The sequence below is a fragment of the Gymnodraco acuticeps genome, unplaced genomic scaffold, assembly GCF_902827175.1.
Source record: "Gymnodraco acuticeps unplaced genomic scaffold, fGymAcu1.1, whole genome shotgun sequence".
NCBI classification, from domain to species: domain Eukaryota; kingdom Metazoa; phylum Chordata; class Actinopteri; order Perciformes; family Bathydraconidae; genus Gymnodraco; species Gymnodraco acuticeps.
In genome coordinates, this window is record NW_022991590.1 from 153,519 (window position 1) to 168,493 (window position 14,975).

Genomic DNA, 14,975 nt, shown 5'->3' on the forward strand with positions numbered 1-14,975 from the left:
ATACAGCCGCCCGGTACTCAGTAGATGCGTCATGAGGTGCCGAACGGACATTCTCATCGCTCTAACCGCTGGAGTTTCACAGCGGCTGTCAGCTGTTTACTCCTGTCATTCAAACAGAACGTGCTGGAGAGGGGGCGGGGCTTATCTTCTCCATGTAAATACTGTGGTGGAAACGACTATGTCAAAATTAACCTATTTGACCGTGATTTAATAGTAATACACGTTTCAAAAGAAAAGAAAGTTTGGGGCTCTCTGCTGGAACTGCTACCCCCGCGACCCGACCACGGATAAGCGGGAGAAGATGGATGGATGGATGGACACGTTTCAAAATAATAATAATAATAATAATGCCGAAGTAACAACATACTGAAAACTGTTAGTAAAACCATGTTTTAATGCTTTACAATTTACATACCTAGATGCACGTGTGTTGTGTTTATGCAGTGCAACTCCCACCCAGTGGGTGGCTATGTAGAGTGATAGAACAGAGCAGGCACGCCCCCGAGAGAAGGAAAGCAAGTCACGTCACAAATTAGCATTTCTAAAATGTTAGCGTGGATTAATAAAAGTGCAAAAAGACAGCGGTTGTCGCCGGAAGAAACTTCAAATACAGAGAATGCTGTGCCTGTGTTGGAAATTGTGTCTGATGGGGAGCTTTCTTTGGTTGATCCTCCTGCTCCAAGTTCTAGTGCATTAGCATTAGCACTAGCTCCGCCGCCTCCTCCAGAGCCTCTAACGTTAGCTGCTGCTGGCGCAACTGCCACCACCAACACCGGGCAAAGCGATGCACCTGACTGCTGGACAACGGACCAGGTGCAATATTTTTGCAAGACCAATGCATGGCTCCTTCTTAAAGATAAGAAGCTAGGATGTCGGATATGCAGAGATGTCAAATCTTTGGGAATACACACTGGACAAGGACTGAAACTGTCAACTGAATGGGGTGAGTGTGCAGTGTCTCATTTCGGTGTTGACAAGGGCAAACAACAAGCTAGCCTGAGAAAAAAAATCAAAGAACATAAAGAATCACAAGCCCATGTAAAAGCTGCTGACATCCTTACATCTGCTTCACGTGAAACTATTCAACATCAAGTGCAGTCTATGCATAAATCTGAATTAGACACCACTATCAGAGTTTTTCGAACGGCATATCAAATTGGCAAACATAGCCGGCCATTCACAGACATGCCAATTGATTTGAATGTACAGAAACTGAATGGGCTGAACGTGGGCAGGGTTTTGCACTCCAATAAAACCTGTGGCGAAATCATCGACCACATAGCTCATGAGCTGAAGAAAAAAAATGGCAAAAGACATTACAGAAAAGCAAAGAAAACTCTGTGTTTTGGTCGATGAATCTACCACTATTAGTGGTAAAACGGTGCTTGTTGTGTGTCTACGCTCAGCATTAGCTGATGCTGAGCCCGAAACGTTTTTTTGGGAGCTGATCGAGTTGGATGGAACAACGGCTGATGACATCACAAAGGCGTTAATGGAGTGTCTTGGAAGAGATTTTAACGAGGACTTTTTAGGTCAGTGTTTCGTTTCTTTTGCATGTGATGGGGCTTCAGTCATGCTAGGGAAGAGAACAGGCGTTGCTACCCAGTTGTGTAGTAAATTCCCAAGCCTGTTTGTGTGGCACTGCTCCAATCATCGTCTAGAGCTGGCAGTTGGGGATGTGGTCAAGGAGGTCTCAGGGCTCAATCATTTCCAGATCTTTTTTGACAAACTCTATTCCTTGTTCCATGCCTCCCCCAAAAATCAGAGGCAGTTAGCGCAGTGTGCGCAAACAGTCGGACAGCGTCTCCTGGTGATAGGGCGTGTTTTGTCCATCCGCTGGGTGGCTTCAAGTGAAAGGAGCGTCAGAGCAGTCTGGGAAAACTACCGAGTGCTTCATGATCACTTCACAAATGCTGCAAACGACACGAGCAGGGATTCCAGAGACAGAGCAAAGTACAAGGGCCTGGATGATGTGCTCACATCTGCAACGTTTGTCAGCAATCTGGGACTGATGTACGATGCGCTCACAGAGCTCAGCGACCTCTCTCGGCAACTCCAAAAAAGAGAGATGACACTGCCTACAGCAGATAGGCTCTTAACTCGAGAAATACGAGTTTTTGAATCCATGGTCACCATGCCTGGCCCACACATGACTACAGTTCATACAGCTCTAGCTGAGAAGTCCTTCAAGGGTGTTGCCCTGCGTGAGAATGGCAGGCTTGTACAGATTCATGCAGGTCAGTTTTTCCGCAGTATGGTAGAGAATCTGAGACACAGAATGACTTCCACAACCTCCTCTCATGTCAGCACAAGAGAAATCCCATTACATGGCCGGGAGGCGTAGAGGTGCTACGTTTGTGCGAAGTGCTGAAAGTGGACAGAAGAGAGACTGTTCAGGGCTTTCGCGAATACAAGGAAACCAGGGCATCCCGTACACCTGCTGCCATGGAGCCTCTACTGAAAGCAGTCCGAACCATCGCTGTCTCCACTAGTGAGTGTGAGCGGGCATTCAGCTGCATGAACGATATCCTTACTGCAAAAAGGAATGCTCTCTCTCTGTCAGCCGACTGTCCAGCCTGGTTTTCATTAAATGTAATGGACCATCACTAGGACAGTTCAATCCGGAACAGTATGTGAGGTCCTGGCTGGCAAAGGGAAAGAGAAGTGCTGATGAAAGAGCCTGTCCAGCTCCAGCCCCTGATACTGATGTCCCCAAGGCCTTCTGGAGCCTTTTCTAACAATGTGAAGTATATTGCAAAGCAGCTCACCCAGTGAGAAGACTTTTGGCATAATGTGCCGATTTGTACAGATCCTGGAGATAGAAGGACTTCAGACCAACCAGGGAGTTATCTGATCAGCTTGGTGTTCAATGTAACTCTTTACCATGGCTCAGACTTTGTTACTTGCAGTTACAGTTTCTCATTTTAGATTGTGCAAATTTTGCATTTGTTTTTACATGTTCTTTGTTCATGCTCTTTATCATTTTTCTGAGTTGGAAAGTTAGATTGCATCATAGTTTACTTTATACATATTTGTATTCTTCAGTGGTGAAGTATATTGCAAAGCAGCTCAGCCATGTGAGAAGACTTTTGGCACTTTTTCGTTTTTCGTTTTCTGAGTTGGAAAGTTAGATTGCATTCAAAATGTACAGAAATACTTAATTTTGTTAAAGCTTTTTATAAAAAAATGCTTCTGACCAGAGCTTTGTTTCCTTGTCATTAATGTTGAACACCACCAGAGGGGCTCTCACCTGAAAGGTCTCTGCTTCATGTGTCTTCAGCAGAAGATCTAGACTTTGATTGCTATATTTTCAGTTAATATTGACCTTACTGAGCTTTAGCCATATCCGCTGCCTATCATAAAAAATGTTAAGTACAGTGAACCTTTCTAAAATATACAGTAGTAAAGAGACAAACCCACCAGCATTATAGTAGCCAAATTCTTGTTTGTGGGCTGTATATATAAAATTGACTTGAAAAAGTTGCTGATTTTAGAGTACTGGCACCTTTTTCATTCCAATTCAAGCACTGCTGTTGATACAACTACAGGTCAGGAGCTGGAGAAAACTGTGCTCTCACTTCTCCAGAAGAATGGCCTAGAGCTGAAAAATGTGTATGGCCAAGGCCACGATGGAGCAGCCAACATGAGTGGCATGTATAAAGGTCTTCAAGCCAGAATACGCGCACACAATGAGAAAGCCCTCTATGTGCACTGCAAAGCACACTGCCTAAATCTGGTCCTGGTGGAAGCTTCAAAGTCCAACAAGCATTTTATCACATTCTTCAACATTGTGGAGAAATTATATGCTTTTTGCAATGGCTCCCCAAAGCGCCATGCTGCCTTGGTGAAGTGCCAGCAGTCTCTGTATCCTGGACAGCGTGTTCTGGAGCTCCAGCAGCTGTCGGATACCCGATGGGCATGCAGGGAGGCAGCACTGAAGGCCCTTCAGAGAAATCTGAATGCTGTTTTGAAGCTCCTTGATGACATCATTGACATCGATCCACCTGACCTGGCCCGAGGTGATGCTCAGATGTACAGACATGCGATCAACTTCCTATTCCTTCTCTGCCTGGAAATTGCCACGCCAGTGTTCAAAGTCACTGCTGTGGCATCAGATTCTCTGCAGGAAGAAGGCTTGGACCACTCCACTGCCTACAAGGTGATTGATGGTGTGCTTCGCACATTGCAAACCATGAGATCTGAGGAGAGGTTTGGGGAAATATTTAAATGTGCATCAGAGAAGGCAGAGAGCCTCGACATTGAAGTACCGACTGAAGTGCCTGGTCAGAGGAAACGGAAAGTGCCAATGCGTTTGCAACACGGCCCAACAGTGTCTCAAGTAGGTGCTCAGTTTGAGTCTGTGGAGGCATACTTCAGGAGTACTGTGTACTACTCCTTTCTGGATAGTATGACTGAACACAAAACCAACATCAGCCGTTAGCTGTTAGCACTCAGAGCTCACAGCTCCTCATATCTGTTCAGAAACTAGACAGAAGTTAAACAAGTACAAACCACAGACTGTCTGTGTCATGGAGAATACAGTCGCTGCTTTATTTCTGTCTGGAGGCCGTTGTTGTGAGTGTGGACGGTCGGAGCATATACAAGACGCCCGCCTGGCGGAAACGCTGAAATTAGGAATATATTGTGATGAAGTGCACACTGACCTGAGCTCCAGGGGTCTCTTTCTTCTTAAATTGATCCATTTAGTCAATGTGATGCTAAGCAGAGGAGAAAATGATAGAAAGGTCAGATAGTTATTAACGTTACATGCAAATGACTTTAACCATTACGATAACAAGTTATTATTATTAATATAATACAAATATTTAGATGTAATTCATCATAATCTGTGTAGCAACTTACATTCTAACTTACAGCTCACAGTTCGTTTACTTTTATTTCATTAAAATGACTTATTCACATAGAAAGTGACATTAATGGTTGTTTGAACCATGGTTATAACTCTATCTGTGTCATTACCTATCACCAAGTTAACACAGAAAGCAAACATTAGCTAGAGAGACTGTTTAATGTACTCCATGTATACAGTATTCTCTGTATATTGTGTATTCTTTAGATACTCTAGTGACATGTGTCCTGTGTGTAAACTTGCTGCTAATGCTCAATTTGTATTATATCTTATTGCATCTTTTAAATATGTTTAACTCGTGTAATGCCTGAAAACACTTCTGCTGTGACACAATCATTTCCCAGTTTAAGATAAATCATTATTTAAATGAAGTATAACTATTTATCTAATGAGCTAAACCGTCACTTAGCATTAGCTGCTAACTGAAGAACCCCATTCATTTCAATGGGAAAAATGCTACGTCACGGTCAATGGCGATGCTAATAAGCTAGTTAGCATATATTTAAAACCATATCTATGGTAAAGAGCACCAACACAACAACTCAAACTGTCTTAAAGACAACTGGTGTAATAAATAACTAACAAAGTCAGCTGAGCATTACAAATCAATTGTTACTCACCCAGAGCCGAACTGGAATAATAACTGTAGCTGTTAGCTGATAGCTGTTAGCCGTAGCTTACTTAGCCGATAGCTTGTAGACTTTAGCTGTTAGCCGATGGCTTTTAGACTTTATTTAAAGATAATTTGAGACTATTTTTGGCGCACATTTTAAGTTTTTTGTGAGTTTCTTTCTTCCAAGATTACAGCTGTTGTGTTGAATAAGATAACTTCTGATTCGTGATGAACTGTAAGCTAAGCTAACAGGTGTAAATACACTTAATGAAACCTCTGTAGGTGTTTAATCCACTCACTTCGTCTTCACCTTCGTCTCTCGGTTTTTTGGCGGATTGCAAAGAATTTTAAAGGTGCATCTTCTTCTTCTCTCGTTTTTGGTGGATTGCAAACAACTTGAAAGGTGCATACCGCCACCTACTGTACATGAGTGTCTTGGCTTTTAGCACCATAAGCTGTTAGAACCGTTAGCTGCTACCACCGTTAGCTAGTGATGGCAAAATGAAGCTTTGAATGAAGCGTCGAACCACTTGGACAATTGTGTCGGAAATAGGTTCATTTCTCGAAGCTTCAGTTACAGCGACCTCTCCTGGCGAAGTGCAAGGCTGCAGTGAGTTTAACGTATCTTTGCCTTGAAAAATATTCGATGCACACACACACTAAGACTGAATATCATGTTCTTTTTGCAATTAAAGATTGATAATTGTGTGTATTGGGTTATTGAGAAGAGACTAGAGAGTGCTAGACATGTTTTTGGGCGGAGAGGGCCTTTTATCAGTCATTAAAGTTGAAAATAAATGATTAAAAGTTTAACTATTCCGGGCTTTGAACCAGGTGCGAGGAGGACATTGCTACATCCTGGCCGCCGGCTCTATCCACTGGGCTATCTATTCCTTCGATGTTATAATATCACTCATTTTCTATTTGTTCACAGCTTCTCCACATTTCGAAGTGTTTCACGAGCCGTAACGACATATCTTTCTTCCTGGCTTGCTCTATAATGATCCAATTCAAATGCAATGCCAACAGCAACAACGCAAACTACGACAACAACCCACACATTGCGCATTGTTTAGAGCGGTTATAAAGTGTTGAAGCGCTCAAATTTGAAACTGTTTCAACCTGTCACCTGTCAGAATCGAGACGAGGCAGTGCATTGAATCCATAGACTGTATAAACCAGTGAGTTGATTCATTCAGGAAATGAAGCAGTTGCTGTTTCGACCGTCACATGTCACGTGATTTGAAGCAGTCGAACCACTTGGACAATTGTGTCGGAAATAGGTATAAATAAATATAAATATGTATATATATATATTAGGGCTGTCAGTCGATTAAAGTAGTTAATCGTGATTAATCGCAAATTAATCGCACATTTTTTATCTGTTCTAAATGTACCTTAGAGAAATATTTTTCAAGTTTTTAATACTCTTATCAACACATGAGTGGACAAATATGCTTTATGCAAATGTTTGTTTCATTTGAACAATGACAAATATTCTCATGAATATTCTCAACACAACAACCTCTGAACATTACAAATATCCGCCTCAATTCAACCTGGAACCTCTCTCATACAGTGTGTGTGTGTGTGTGTGTGTGTGTGTGTGTGTGTGTGTGTGTGTGTGTGTGTGTGTGTGTGTGTGTGTGTGTGTGTGTGTGTGTGTGTGTGTGTGTGTGTGTGTGTGTGTGTGTGTGTGTGTGTGTGTGTGTGTGTGTGCACAGCAAATTTGAAATCTAAAATTCAACCCCCATGTAGTTGATGTTAACACTATGAAAGAGTTTCTATTGAAACCACCAGCAAAGTGTTAAATTAACACTTTCTAAAGTGTTGACAATATAACACTATCATAGTGTTACTATACCAACACTAAGAGTGTAAGATGTGAACACCAACACCAACGCCGATAACAACACTAACAGTGTTGGCTGCAGCTTCAATTGTACACTGTCCTGGTGTAGAGTAAGACTACAGTAGTGATAATTTATCCCATCTAACACCTTTAAGAGTTAGAAATGTACACTGAGCTAGTGTTGAATGCACATTATACTGGTGTTGCATTTTGCATTAGCCTCAACCCTCTGGGAGTTCAAAATGAACACTAATCTAGTGTCAAATGTCGTGTATTGGTATTATGATGTACAACAAACTGGTGTTAAAAGTTACAATGACCAATAAATCATTCCAGATATCAGCATATGACAAGTGCTTTATTTGAATGGTGACATGTCTCTTAAGACTGACACATTCTTCCAATATTCAATTCAACTAACATTCAATATTGTTCAACAGCAAAAATGTATATAAATAACCCTCTGTGGCAGTTGAGGTCAGGCAACAAACAACCTTTTTGGACCACACACACACACACACACACATGGGGTCTAGCCGGCCAATCACAAAGCTTTGATGCGTTCAAGTGCATTATTCTGGCACAGGAAGATTATGTTATAGGACATTAATGATAAAACAGAATATTGTTGTTCTATTTTTAGACACATCTCGCGATCGACTGGGAATCTCCCCGCGATCGACCGGTCGATCGCGATCGACTGGTTGGGCACCCCTGGTTTATAGCAATGAAATGTGTGGTGTGCTTGACACTTGCATGGGGATAATCAGCATACAATACAATTGAGAAATGTAAAATAGACCCTTTTCTCAGCAGCCATGTTGACATGCTGCGTAAACAGAGATGTCATTTAGGATGTAGGCAGGCCAGGGCCCTGATAATATGCTGTCTCACTGGAATGGCTGTGACACAATAGATCGGGCCAATATTTATTTGATCTATTACACCTGTGTTTACCCTGATATGACGTCAACATAGCTGCTGAGAAAAGAGTTTATTGTCGTCACTCACCACCACTGTCATTCAGTTCATCTTTGATGACAAAGCATATTCCACTTCTGTGCCGGTCTCATCCTCATCCACCACACACACACACACACACACACACACACACACACACACACACACACACACACACACACACACACACACACACACACACACACACACACACACACACACACACACACACACCACACACACAACACACACACACACACAGTCTTTCAGTACAAAAACAAATCTATGTTATAGACAGTTGTTTGCAGAAATGTGTACATGCTTTTGAGTGCTGGGTCATAGCTAGTCCCTAAGACAAAGTGAAGCTTAAAAAGTTCATCAATTGCTGCTCAGGAAGTGGTAGCCTCACAGGGGATGCGCTTCTTGTCGATCAGAATGAAGAAGTTGCAGATGGCCTCCTTGCTGATCCCTGAAGCAAGAAGATATGGCTGGCTTGTGTCGATAAGGCTCTGAAGGTGCTCGTCCAGACTCCTACAGGACTGAAGGCAAGCAACATTTTCATTTGACATGGCTAACTATGCGCATGTATGTGTAATATGTGAGTGTGTTTTTAGGAATAGTTTATATTTGCACTAGCCTAGTCCTACTTTATCATAGTGACAGCTCTCTGTAGTAGTTCTGGTGGCTAGATCTAACATTCTTAAACCTGCCACATACCTTGTGAAATACGACCAGATGGTCAATGGCCTGAGTATGATCTTCTGGGTTTTCTTCCTTCCCGCAGGCTGGGGTGACGAGAGGTGCAGAAGGAGGAGGATGGATGCCATATCACTGTCCCACTCTGTAAGAAAAGAGAACAATGATAGAAAAAATGTTTACCCATCTGTATAATGTCCAACAGTTCATAGTGCATGTACAAGCAAAATACAAGACATGAACACAATAAAGTATGGAAAAAGTGAAGTGGCCTGAATACTTTCCAAACCCACTGTACCCTGGCATTCTCCCACTGTGTGGTCATACACTCCCTCCAGCCTCACACACACCATTTACAATAGGCAATATGACATGATAGGACAATGCAGTTCCAGAAACCATACCTGGTGATTCCAGTGATGGCTTCATCAGCCCTTTGGTTCTTGGCAGACAACAACAAGCGCTTCAGCAAGGGTGTGGAAGTCAGCATTTCTGCCTGTTGGATGACCTTTGCTTTGAAGGAGGTTGGCCACTTTTCCAGTAGTTTGGATGGAGTTTTCTGACGACTGAAGTCTTGGAGAATCTAAAACACATACAGCACAAACGCAAGAACAACAATCGGGTTTATAATTTACTACTAATGCCAATTTCACAGGTGTAGATCATCTCCATTTAACTGAAGGTTGCTTAAAACGTCTATCAAAATAGATTTACTAATAAACAACGATTAAACTACCCTATGTATACAACTACAGGAATTCTTAAATGCAGTGGCATGTTATAGAAATCCCACAGCATTCAAGGAACCATGTAAGCCATCTAAAACAGTCTACTTTGATCATAATCAAGAATAACTCACATATCCTGTCTTCCCATGTGGATCTTTGAGCGAGGGAAACAATCCCCAGTGCATACTTCTCTTTGGTCAGTCGCTGAGGGATTCTCCTGTAGAGCAAAAACACTCATTTTCAACATTTCATTCATTTAAGTCTAAGAGACTTAGTTTTAGAACATATAAACTTAATGAACTCAATGTATGTAGATACAATTGCACCAACTTCATCCACACTTAACCTATACATACATGACACTTTCATGCAAAGCTATAACAAACGGATGGCCAGACGTCACTAACATGTAAAACAATGGTGTACATGACATATTGAACATGCACTCACATTTTTGGCTTGTGGACCCTCAAAGCCACTGGAGACATCCTTTTCACTGCTGCTTTTCGAAGTGACTGAAATAGTATCTGTGCCTGAAGCGGAGGATGAGGATGGCTCTGGAAAATAATGTCATCACACAAGAGATATTAAATATGGATATTGAAATGATATGGTCTTCCTTTGTCATGTCTATATGTAATCTACTGGTGAAGTGTGAACCTCCATTGCAAGTATGAGTCCCAAAGTCATTGTCCACAAGAGCGCACTCTACTTGGGAACAATACTTACACAGCAATGGTGGTTTTTAGTCTAGCAAAAGCTTAAGAACAAGGCTTTCAACAAGAACCCCAAGTAAGTACAAAATTATGTATTTTCACTAAATCAGTTGAGTATGCCTGTACCCATGCACGTGTCAATCACACCACACATTTGATTCTTATAAACAATACTTTATCTTTTAAGATAGTATTGTTTATAGCAGGGGGTGCCCAACCTTTTTTGAACCGAGAGCTACTTTTAAAGTTGCCAGTCTGCCGAGATCTATAAACCAGGGGTAAACCAGGGGTGCCCAACCAGTCGATCGCGATCGACCGGTCGATCGCGGGGAGATTCCCAGTCGATCGCGAGATGTGTCTAAAAATAGAACAACAATATTCTGTTTTATCGTTAATGTCCTATAACATAATCTTCCTGTCCAGAATAATGCACTTGAACGCATCAAAGCTTTGTGATTGGCCGGCTTGACCCCATGTGTCGGGGCGTGGCTGGTCGGCAGTGGGCACTATTTCGCTGAGGTTGTCCGTGTCAACAGGAGTGACAGTCCGCACACACACAAGACCGCAATTATGGCAGAAGCAAAAAAAGCCCAAAATATATAATTGTCACTCCGAGTGGGAGGATGATTACTTTTGTATCTATTCCAATTCAAAGTCCATTTGTCTGATCTGCGATTCGAGCGTGGCTTTATCGAAGAAGGGTAATTTAGGAGCGGCATTTCAAAACAGTGCACAAACGCTACGAGACGGAATTCCCTCCTGATTCTGCCCTACGCTCCAAAAGGGGAGGGGCCTGAGAGGACAGCTAAATGCACAGCAGTCCATTTCCACCAGGCCCAACAACAAGAGCAAGGCTGCTACCAGAGCATCTTATCATGTCAGTCACGTTCTTGAGAAACACATGAAGTCTTTCAAAGACGGCGAAGTTGTGAAAGAAGCATTCCTGGAGGCTGCCGACGCTTTGGGGGGACAGTAAAAATAACAGAAGCATTTCAACAGGTTTTTGATATAATAAAAACTCAAGATTAGATACCGTTATTTATCAGCTGTAAGTTTTAGTTTGTTTGAACTTATTCATTATAATTATTGTACAAAATGGTATAAGAATGCAAACTTAAATTGGTTATAGTCTATTAACAATTCAGGTTAAGAAACTAGTGTTGCTTGCATCCTATTTTAAAGGCATTTATTTTTATACTCGACTAAAATGCAACAAAAAAAAGGTTTGATTCTATTAATGTTGTCTTTTTTATTGCATGTAGCTTCAGATCTGAGTTGTTTTATTAATAAGCCTAATTTATACTTTTGTAGCAACACTATTTTTATATAATGGCAAAGAAAGGGTTCAGAGTCTTTTCTTTTTTCCCTGTGTCATATGTGGCAGCACTGTTCAATGTTTCTTGAAAACATTACCCACTGTAGTGACGTGTGAATAAACTCCAACTCTGTATCAACAACACTGTTGTGTAGCTTCAGTTAAATACTTGTATGTGTGTAGATTAGAAAGAGGTAAGATAAAGGATCTGCAGTATTTTATGAAGTATTCATTGTACAAAGGTCAGTTTTATACAAGTAGAAGTGTGTATTTACCTGGTAGTAGGCTGTCAATAATGGCTACGCCTCTATTTGGACTGGTAGATCTCGGCAGACTGGCAACTTTAAAAGTAGCTCTCGGTTCAAAAAGGGTTGGGCACCCCTGATCTAATGTAACAGTAGGTTAATGAGGGTGGATCACAAAATTCCCCTCTGTGGGACTAATAAAGGTATTCTGATTCATATGCAGTAAAGTGGTTTACTTGCCTTCAGTGATGAAGATGTCAAAACAAGCTTCTGGAATTTTGGTGTACTTCTTTTGGTTTCGGTATTGCACTTTGACTCATCTTCAGCTGAAGAGAAGAGCAAGAGCCCTATATGGGTAAAATGGAGATACACAACATTTGTTATAAGTTATTCGATTTTTCACATGATGCATCACAACTTTCCCTTCTTAAGCAAGCAAATACTCAAATTGTGGGGTGGCATAATATAAATTGGAACTGTCTTTAGATAAATAAATTCTACTTTATGCTCTGTTCTTTTATTTTTGTATCTTTAAGCTGAGAGGCTTCCATCTGTGCATGATATACTTTTCGGGACCAAATTAAGCACAGTGTTGGTGTGTTGCAACCCAGTCTCACGGCATTTTGTGTTATAGTCAAAAAAGTAATCTATTGATTCGTGTTCACCAACACGATTTCCCCATTGTTTTCGTGTCACACAGAACGACTTTGAAAGCAATGTAAATAATAACAAATTAGAAGGAAAAAGAGATTTTAAAAACAAATACAGATTTCAGTATTCTGACACAGACCGATTTTAGAAGCAATGCATTTGTATTGATAATATGTTTCGTGCCTGCACCAAATAATAACAAATTACAAGGAAAAAAAGATGACAAAAAATACAGATTTCAGTATTCTGAGCCTCCGAGCCATTTATTTTCCTCCGACATTATACCATTTAAAATAAAAGGGTTAGGCTAAGGGTAAGATATTGAGTAAGAACATGTTTTTATGAACCACACAGCTTCTAGTCTTCCAAGAAAAAAAAAATCGTTCTGTGTGACACAAAACAAATGCGAAAATCGTGTTTGTGAACACGAATCAATAGATTAAATGTATGCCGTGAGACTGGGTTGCAAATATTCTTAGCAAGCTAGTTAACATTATTAGCTACCACAAATAACTACAATCATTTTCAAGGGAAATTAACTAATGTTAGCTAACTGGGGAACAAATTCAATTAAATGTAACGTTATCTAGATAACGTATCATCACTCACTGCATGCAGTGCTGTTGTCGAGGCCACACAAGAGGGCTGCTTCCGCACGGAGCAGAAGAACACGTGCTAGAAAGGAAAAGGAGCCAATTAGCCAACAAGGTCCGTGTACTTTTTGTCAGTTTGATTTTTCGTTTAAACCAAAAGCCAAAAAACGGAAATACCAGCCTTTTTCCGTTTTTTCGTTTTTGATTCAAGATTTACCTGTGACAAATGTCAGCGATGTGAACAGAACTGTCACCCTACTTCCAGCAGCAAGCGGGAGAACAATATCTCATACAGTCGACCCCTAAAACAGTTCACACAGTAATGGAACAGTTGTTAAGCATTATTTTGTCCAACTAGTCTACATTATGAATTTGATGTTTGTCTAAACTGCTAAGAAGCTGACAGCTGAGTTAGAACAGAAAGACATGCAGGCCATAATCACTAGACGCTCAAAAGAGGAATGTGTAAGGCTTACATGAACTGAATTGAAACACTGTCCATTAGTTGATTAATAAACAAGACATTCAAGTCAAAGTTTTAGGCATTTTCATTTGTAGCTGTAAATATGGATTATGAATGAACACATGCAATGTGGAAACACACAAATAGGTTTATTCTCAATACTCATAACAGTATCAGACACAATGACTTTACTGAGAGTGAAGATGACATGAACATAGTTACTGTATGGTACTGAAGACATAATACAGTATATTGCATTTACCTCTTCCTCTAACTCTCTCTCCAAAAGTGGCCTCCATTGTTGTGCACAACAAAGTGTTCAAGCTCAGGTTTCTAAGTGATCTCATTTTAACATGTGCATTCTGGGTGCAGGGTTAGTAGGGCTAACCCATATCTGTTCAATAGATGAAAGGCAACTTGAGTTTAATAATTGTGCCAAAAGTACCAGTTTGTGTCTTGGTAATTGCACAAAGCTGTAATAGGCCACAAATAATCACATTTTTCTAAAAACACAGCAGCAAAACCTATTTTATCCACCCAAAAATGAAGGCCCACCTGAAAAAAAATCGCTATTTTTAGCATTAAATAATGTACACTTAAACTGATATAGCTTTTTTGGTGGAGAAAATAAATGTTGCTTTTGCCCACGTCCTCAGCAGTACATGGCTCTGCTGTGCCGGGGCTCCATATGTTTCTCCACACGACTACTGTAGGTAGTACACTGATTATGGATATATACTGTAGAGTTATATTTGTATTTATTCATGTTAGCAAACTATGGATAAGCTTAAAATGAGAATAATTTGGGTAAAACTGTGAGCTGCATTTGGGGCCTGTTGACATGTGTTTTTGAGGACAAAGGAAGATGGGGGAAGGTGAGAGCATGTCCTGATTTGCATTCAACTTAGATCTAGCTGCAGTGGTTTGTGATATTAAGAGAGGTCCCTTGGGTTTCTCTGGTGCTTATCAATAGTAGCAGTTAAGTGAATACTGTTCAAACAATACCTGTGTTTGTGTTTTATATTGATTTCTCTGTTTTATCCTTTCATAAATGTAAGGACTACAAATGGCTATAAACATTCTGGGCTGGTTGGAGTAAACAGGGTTTTATTGCTCTGTGGGGGAGGTGTGGGTATGCAGGCCTTGAGACCTTTTGTTGGAAAGTGAGCCTGTTTGGTTTCCTGCTGCGTTTCCTGCTGCGTTGCGTCTCCCAATGAGATGACCTGAAAAGATGACCAGCTGACCTAACACCAAACCCCTCCTTCTTACTCTG

The 14,975-nt window shown here is 41.0% G+C and overlaps 1 long non-coding RNA gene across 1 annotated transcript; it reads right to left on the minus strand.

Annotated features, from left to right (window-relative positions):
• Positions 1–12,233: 12,233 nt before the first annotated feature.
• Positions 12,234–13,634, minus strand: LOC117533914. The gene is made up of 3 exons (XR_004567130.1): positions 13,457–13,634; positions 13,256–13,321; positions 12,234–12,342 (listed from the first exon to the last, which is right to left on the minus strand). It is a non-coding gene; the product is annotated as an uncharacterized LOC117533914 (long non-coding RNA).
• Positions 13,635–14,975: the final 1,341 nt, after the last annotated feature.